At 47.8% G+C, this 8617-nt stretch overlaps 1 long non-coding RNA gene across 2 annotated transcripts in view; it reads left to right on the top strand.

Annotated features, from left to right (window-relative positions):
- The first annotated feature begins 1879 nt into the window (after positions 1-1879).
- LOC114587966 (uncharacterized) overlaps positions 1880-8617 on the top strand; it is a 53617-nt gene continuing 46879 nt past the window's right edge. The window contains exon 1 of one of the 2 annotated variants that reach the window (XR_013391133.1): positions 1880-2128. This is a non-coding gene — a long non-coding RNA (uncharacterized LOC114587966). The remainder of the gene's footprint in view (positions 2129-8617) is intronic. The other variant, XR_013391132.1, reaches the window with a different exon arrangement.

Here is an 8617-nt window from a genome sequence, read left to right as displayed (position 1 = left end):
GCCTTTAATTAACCCCAAGTTTTACTTAATTCCTAAAATAACTTCCTGGGGAATGTGGTAATTTTGACATATAATCATGCCCAACAAGATTTTTCACCTGTTCAAATTAATGAGTTTCATTTTTATGGAAGAAGTTCACCAAATTTAAGGCCTTTGTCTTGCCCAATCTCGTCTGAGTCACATGGGTTTGGTTTTTTAGACATTCCCCTGGTCAGGTTACTCTAACTGACATATTAAAAGTAATCCATGTCTGTAATGGAAAGAAGAAGAGCCGGATGGTTCAGGAAACGGAGATAATTGAACAATATTCAAAGATAAAGGGTAAAGGGACCCCTGACTGTTAAGTCCAGTCGCAGATGACTCTGGGGTTGCGGCGCTCATCTCACTTTACTAGCTGAGGGAGCCGATGTTTGTCCGCAGACAGCTTCCAGGTCATGTGGCCAGCATGACTAAGCCGCTTCTGGTGAAACCAGAGCAGTGCACGAAAACGCTGTATACTTTCCCACCACAGCGGTACCTATTTTTCTACTTGCACTGGTACGCTTTCAAACTGCTAGGTTGGCAGGAGCTGGGACCGAGCAACGGGAGCTCACCCTGTCGCAGGGATTTGAACTGCCGACCTTCTGATTGGCAAGCCCTAGTCTCTGTTGTTTAGACCACAGCGCCACCCACGTCCTGAATAATATTCAAAACGGAGGGCAAATCCAACCTGGAGGTTTGAGCTAGTTATTTCCTTAAACTTATATCCCACCTTCTTCTTCCATCATGAGGTTCCCAAGCAGTCATACATCCAGGCATTGACCAGACCCAGACCTAGACCTCCAGTGAACAATCATGGTGTGTTACTAGGCCCCACCTCCTCTCTTCAGCATGGGGGGGGGGGCATTTTTTCACAAGCAACTTCTATCCACCATGACAAGCACTGAGACCCATTGCTACTCTATTAAAGCTCCCGCCCTTCAATCGTTAACCTTCAGGAATCCTTCAGGGACACAGCAATTAGCCTCGAAAAGTGTTCCAGTGGCTCACCAAGCCAGTTGATCCCATTTGGAGGCCATCTGGAACAGCTGTCCTGGATGTAAGTCAGCAGGTGCAGAGGGCAAAGAAATATGATTTATTCAACACCATTGCCACCACTTCAAAGGTATGAAAACAGGGCTTTGGTTTCAGTTATCTACTGCCACAATTCAAGCCATATACCTGCCTGCTTCATGATAGCAGCCAAAGAGCTAAAGGTAAAGGTAAAGGGATCCCTGACCATTAGGTCCAGTCGTGACCGACTCTGCGGTTGCGGCGCTCATCTTGCTTTATTGGCCGAGGGAGCCGGCGTACAGCTTCCGGGTCATGCGGCCAGCAGGACTAAGCCGCTTCTGGCGAACCAGAGCAGCGCACGGAAACGCCGTTTACCTTCCCTCCGGAGTGGTACCTATTTATCTACTTGCACTTTGACGTGCTTTCAAACTGCTAGGTTGGCAGGAGCAGGGACCGAGCAACGGGAACTCACCCCGTCGTGGGGATTCGAACCGCCGACCTTCTGATCGGCAAGCCCTAGGCTCTGTGGTTTAACCCACAGCGCCACTCGCGTCCCTAGCCAAAGAGCTAGGCATCTCTAAAAGGCAGGAGGGGAGGGGGTACCAGAGCATCTGGCCCTTTTGAATTGCTTCACCTCTTATTGCGGTCACAAAACTTTGAGGGGGATGGCCCTTTTATTGAAAATTGGGACCCCTACTTAGTGCGCCTGCCTCAGGAAGATAGTTCCAGGCTCTCAGGGTTGGTAAAAGCCCCCCCCCCCCCATGGTTGCAAACAGTGTTGGAAATATGATAAAGCACACTAGGAGATGGAAAATGCTGATTGAGAGTGAGGGCAAAGAGGGCGCGTTCACTACATAGTAGCTGGTTGGCTGAGCTCTCCAATGGAAATCTTATAGCAAAAGGAGGGTGAAGGGCACACAACTGCAGAAGCGACCTTAAGTAACATGAAGATAATCACAAGGGAGAAACACCCACATCATCTCCTCTCATCAGAAACCATTTTTTTTCAAGTGGGCCTGCTCTGAGGTAAAGCTGCGGTCTGAGAATTGCAACCCGACTATTCCAACGCTGTCGGTTTTTGTGAACACCAAGATGGGTATGTCATATAACTTTCCATAATTTATGTTGGATGGGAAATTATGCAAAGGAATTTTGCTTCCAGGTTTTTTTTGTTTTGTTTTTGTTTTGAGAAATATGGTTTGCATTAATTCTTGGATTATGATTCTGTGTGAATAACAGACTGTCAGATATGTCAATTTGCGCCAAAAAGCTCCAACTGCAACGTTCAATTGAGCATCCATGCATGCTGTATTTATTTATGATACGAAAGCTTATCAAAGGTTGATCAATGACTCGTCAATGTCCTTTACATAAGAGAATAATTACCTTGCTGGGTTAGATCAAGTTTTGCACATTGATCATCCCTGTCCAGTCACAGGCCTCTGAGAAGCCCACACAGAGAGCATGAAGGCAACAGTTCTGCTCTCTTTTGGCCCACCATTGTTCCTCAGAGATATAGTGCTTCTAAACATGTAGGTTCCAGTGATAGCTATTGTGAGACTTCTCTTCCACCAATTTCTGGATCTTTTGGCCTAGCCCATTCCTATCCACATGGGCAACTTTTACAGGGCCCACTTACCTGTCAGGCACTTGGGAACCGTAGTCTTTGCCAGCAAAATGCCAAGCATATGTCTAGTAACTATAATAATAATAATTTATTATTTATACCCCACCCATCTGGCTGGGTTTCCCCAGCCACTCTGGGCGGCTTCCAACAGAACACCAAAATACAATAACATATTAAACATTAAAAGATTCCCTAATCAGGGCTGCCTTCAGATGTCTTCTAAAAGTTTGGTAGTTGTTTTTCTCTTTGACATCTGGTGGGAGGGCGTTCCACAGGGCGGGTGCCACTACCGAGAAGGCCCTCTGCCTGGTTCCTTGTAACTTGGCTTCTTGCAGCGAGGGAACTGCCACAAGGCCCTCAGCACTGGATCTCAATGTCTGGGCAGAACAATGGAGGTGGAGACGCTCCTTCAGGTATACTGGACCGAGGCTGCCTTCTGTAGGGACTGGCTGCGTGCTTGGGTTCCCCACATCTTATTGTTGTACGCCAGCTGATGGATGGTGACTCCAACCCCATTCTCTACAGGGATTGGCTGTGTGATTGAGGTTATATCGGGAGGGGTGGTCCTCAAGGTATTGGTCCAAGACAGGTTTGCTGAGCCTAGAAATCCAATCTCTGCTCAACGCAGCTGGGCCTGGATCCGCAGGAGGCAGTTTCCATGAATCTGTTGCAGCTGTGGGCAGCACACATAAGTATTTTGCAATATCCTATGTGTGAACAGACATTTGAACATGCCTATTGTGCATCCCTGGCACCAGAAAAAGAAAGATTAATTGAAATGGCTAGATTCCCCAGCTAGGGAAATTGATGATCTGGAGACAATTTTCAAGTTTGCCCAGAACAATAAAAGTCTCCTACAGTTTTTTAATCAACTCAGGAGATAAACACAATAAAAGTTTGTCCAGCCAAACAGAATTTATGCTCAGAAGGCACAACAAAATTACTACGAATGGGGTGACATTGTGGATGAACACCTCATCAGGAGACTCAGTACAGGAGGAATTAATAATTCTATTTCTCTCCTGGGGGGGGGAATTGGAGGTTTGCCATCCTCAGCTCTGTAAACAGACTGCTCAAGCAAATCTATCAAATTTCACATAAACCAATCTGCCTTCCGATACTTTAACTTCAGAGCAAGTGTTATTTGTGGGCTAAGATATCTCAGTAAAAAAAGATTAAGTGGGCTATGAACACAGCTTGATGGGCAGAGGCAGAAGCCGACTGACACTTGTCAGAGTTCAAAGGAGGTTGCTGTAACCACTGATCAGCTGATTACTGGTTACAGTAACCTCCATTGAAAATGCTCCTATTGGCGCTGGGAGTGTGCCTTCAAAACGGTTCCATGTCATCTTCTCTGCACCTTCAAACCGGCTCCCAGCAACTGCAGGCAGCTGATTGTCACTTACAAGGAGCCCCTTTGTGGTCTCTGCAGAGAGGAACCTGCCCCTAAGAGCAGAGCATTTTGCCTTCTGCAGAGAAAGCAGTTTGTATTCAAGGTGCTTCCTCAAGTGCCTTGAATACAAACTGCTTCCCTAGTTAGCACACAGAAATGCCGTTTACCTTCCCACCACAGTGGTACCTATTTATCTACTTGCACTGGCATGCTTTTGAACTGCTAGGTTGGCAGGAGCTGGGACAGGGCAACGGGAGCTCACCCTCTCACAGGGATTCGAACCGCCGACCTTCTGATCGGCAAGCCCAAGAGGCTCAGTGGTTTAGACCACAGAACCACCTGCATCCCTAATCTCCCCTTAAAGCCATCTAAGTTGGTGGCCACCACTGCCTACTTGGGGAGCAAGTTTCATAGTTTAATTTCTTCCAAGTGTTTTGTTTTATCTGTCCTGAATCTTCCAGCATGCAGCTTCATTGCACGTTCACAACTTCAAGTGCTACAAGAGAGAGGGGAAAAACTTTTGTCTACTTCTCCATGCCATGCACAACTTTATAAAACTGTACAGTCATTTGTTGTTGTTTAGTCGTTTAGTTGTGTCCGACTCTTCATGACTCCATGGACCAGAGCACGCCAGGCACTCCTGTCTTCCACTGCCTCCCGCAGTTTGATCAAACTCATGTTTGTAGCTTCAAGAACACTGTCCAACCATCTCGTCCTCTGCTGTCCCCTTCTCCTTGTGCCCTCCATCTTTCCCAACATCAGGGTCTTTTCCAGGGAGTCTTCTCTTCTCATGAGGTGGCCAAAGTATTGGAGCCTCAGCTTTAGGATCTGTCCTTCCAGTGAGCACTCAGGGCTGATTTCCTGAAGAATGGATAAGTTTGATCTTCTTGCAGTCCATGGGACTCTCAAGAGTCTCCTCCAGCACCATAATTCAAAAGCATCAATTCTTTGGCAATCAGCCTTCTTTATGTACAGTCATACCTCGGGATAAATACGCTTCAGGTTGAGCGCTTTCGGGTTGCGCTCCGCGGTGACCCGGAAGTAACGGAGCGCGTTATGTCCAGGTTTCGCTGCTCGCACATGCGCAGATGGTAAAAATGACATCACACGCATGCGCAGAAGCGGCAGAACGTGACCCACACAGGCACAGATGCGCTGTCGCATCTTACATTATGTTCAGGATGCGAATGGGGCTCCGGAACGGATCCCATTTGCATCCCGAGGCACCACTGTATCAGGTCACCTCTTACCTCTTCTGTAAACTAAAAAGTCCCAGACGCTTCACACCTGCATAACATACTTGTTTCATCCACTTGATCATTTTGGTTGCCCTCTTCTGACCCATTTCCAGTTCCATGATATCCTTTTTGAGGTGACATTACCAGAACTGTATGTAGTACAGTGGTACCTCAGGTTACAGACGCTTCAGGTTTCAGACTCTACTAACCCAGAAATATTACCTCAGGTTAAGAACTTTGCTTCAGGATGAGAACAGAAATTGTGCAGCGGCGGTGCAGCGGCAGCAAGAGCCCCCATTAGCTAAAGTGCTCTTCAGGTTAAGAACACTTTCAGGTTAAGAACAGACCTCCAGAACGAATTAAGTTCTTAACCCGAGGTACCACTGTATTCCAAATGCAGTCACAGCATCAATTTGTGTATGTAACTGCATTACGACAACAGCAGTTTTATTTTCAATTCCTTTCTCAATGATCCCTGAAATGGGAATTTGCCTTTTTCACAGCTGCCTTACATCTTCAATGAGCTAACCTCTATGACCCCAAGGTCCTGGCCATTCACTGCCAGTCCAGACCAGTTGTCCAGTCATAAGTGATATGCAGGCTATTTCCCTGTGTTTCTTCTGAACATAAATTAAGATGGCATCCAGATTGGACGCTAACTCCTACTCATTTTCCTTCTTCTGGCCGGTTATTTATCTCATTCCTTAACAAATACCAGGGACTTTTAAATATGCATTTAATACGCAGGGGGATAGAAATTGCTTTGCCATATATCACAATGATGGATTGCAAAAAGCATCAGTAGGCTGGGTCCTTATCGCAAAGCATGTCTAAATGGAGAATAATCAGATGCTTGGGCCAAGGTTCCCAGGCGTGTTTCCCAAGAAAACTCCGTGGCAAAGGATCAAAAGAGGGATCTTGATCATGAAAATGAGGCCTCTTCTGGGCTTCCTCTGGGTGGCTCGCAGCCTTTTCTCCTTTATTCATTGGCAGCTGCTGTCTTTGCTAGAACAGCCTCTGAGGCAATGCCCCACCAGGCTTCAGCTGTGGCTTCCAATATTGTGCTCCCTCCTGCTGCCCCATGGACCTCCCTTAAGACTGTAAAGCTGTTCTCTACTAGATGTCCCCCTCTGCCCTCTGCTTCTCCTTCTCTTCCTTTACATGGTGCCTTCCTTGCCTTCCTCCTTTTTCTTCCTCTTCCTTTGGATGACTTGAAAGTTGTCCCTTTCTTCCTGCATCATCCTCTTTTCATACAGTCCCCACCTGTGCTGTTAAGTATAGTAGTTTAATTCACTGAAATTGTAAATGTTTGCATGCATTCCTATGTGTTTAAATTTGATTGGTTGGTGTCAGGGCCGCCTCAGGTCCCAGCTCACAAGAGACCAACGCCAAGTCCACTTTATTTACAAAAGTCTTTATTGAAGTACATTGTTTGTTCCACAGCCGAGGCGCGCAGCCCCACGTCTGTTACGCTTAGACCGCTGAAGTCCCCTCTGAATCAGTCCCGCCTCTACACCAGTTCAAGAGGCTTGTGCTGGTCCACCTCTTCCTGTCCTTCCTTTTCCGCAGGGTCTTTCTGCCCCCCTGGGCTCCTTCCCTCCTGCTCTCCCCTGACGCTGAGTCCCCAGACGCCTGTTCCCCCCTCCTCCGTGCTTTGGGACCAGGCTCCTCCTCCGGGCTCTCCGCATTTCCGCGCGCCTCCACATTTGAACTTGGCGCGCGTTCGCTGCCCCTGACCTTCCTTTTGACAGTTACACTACTCTCTGTACTACTCTCCGCCCCTTCCGGCAGGACATCTTGCCCCAATCTCCTTCCCCTCTCTGCTTCCTGCTCTGCTTCGTCTGTCACACTGGGAACTCCACCCTCTTCACTCCGTTCCGGCGGGGAAGCCGGCCCCGATCTCCAACTCCCACTCGGGGTTTCCCTGCTGCTCCCCTGCTCCTGACGAGTCCCCCCTGTGGCTCCCCTTGGCCTGACCAGGGGGGCCCCCTTTTGGGAATCCTCTGATTCACTTGAAAGACTCATGGAAACCCTCAAGTCATTGTCATCCTCCTCCTCCTCGTTCCGGGATTCTTCCCCCTCGCTCTCAGTCTCCTCCCTCATCTGTGCCTCTCTCCCTGAACCCCTGACATCTGGTAACTGAATTCTAGAGAGTTCTCTAGCTGTTCTCATGCGATTGGCTAATGTTGGTCACATGGGAGGTATGGAAATCACTAGATTCAAAATTCAAAATTCAGAAATCAATTTAGGGGAAATAACCATTAGATAATCCCCAGGGCTAGCTGGCTGAATTGGTCCTACTTGGGCCAGCAAGGAGGCCAGGAGAGAATTAGCTGTGGGATCCCAGAGCGGGTAATCTTCATAAAAGGGGAGGGGGAGGGAAGAGAAGGGAAATAAAAGATCAGGCTGAGTTCAAATTAAAGGCTAGGCGGAATAGCTCTGTCTTACAGGCCCGATGGAAGGAGGTTAAATCCTGAAGGGCCCTAGTCTCATGGGACAGAGCATTCCACCAGGTCGGAACCATCACTGAAAAGGCCCTGGCCCTGGTGGAGGATAGTCTGACTTCCTTAGGGCCCGGGACCTCTAAACTATGGTTATTCATGGACCTTAAGGTCCTCTGAGGGGCATACCAGGAGAGGCGGACCCGTAAATACGAGGGCCTTAAGGGTGGAGGAGAGATTGACTGCTCACAGACACAGTCTCCAATTGCTTGGAAAAAACCTCTGGAGACGAGGGGACTTAGCAGCTGTGGGGAGGTGGGGACCTTCAATCTCAACAACTGCTTTATGGGGGCAAGACCTACCAGAGATGGATTGCTGCGCTCATTAGGCACGACACTCCAATAAGTCTGAGCAGGTTGTGTTTTTGCAAATAAAGAGTTAACTCCAATTTGCACAGTGTGATTTACTGTCAGCTCATGCCTGGCACATACCTACCTCCTCCTCTTCCTGCAAAAAGACTGTGTTCCCCACCCACCCATCCCAGTGCCACCTGCCTTCTGACTCAACTCTCCCTTCCGCCTCCTTGCCTCTCCTGGTAACTTTCCAGTGCCTCCCCCTCCTGCTTCTTCTGCTTCCCTTCCTTCCTTTCCGGCATCTCTCTTTTCCTTCCGTATTTCATCTCACTCTTAGTAGTCACCACATTAGTGATGTACATGAAATCAGCAGAATGTAGAACCTTTTTCCATTTATTTATTTACTTAAAATGCTTAGAAAATGCCTTGCTTCCTGGCAATAGGCCTCCATGTTAGCTGACAATAAGTGCTATTAAATAAACATAATGATATTTATTACATTAATTATAGTACAGTGGCACCTCGGGTTAAGT

The sequence above is a fragment of the Podarcis muralis genome, chromosome 17 (assembly GCF_964188315.1).
Source record: "Podarcis muralis chromosome 17, rPodMur119.hap1.1, whole genome shotgun sequence".
In the NCBI taxonomy this organism is placed as follows: domain Eukaryota; kingdom Metazoa; phylum Chordata; class Lepidosauria; order Squamata; family Lacertidae; genus Podarcis; species Podarcis muralis.
This window is presented reverse-complemented; position numbering and strand designations above follow the sequence as displayed.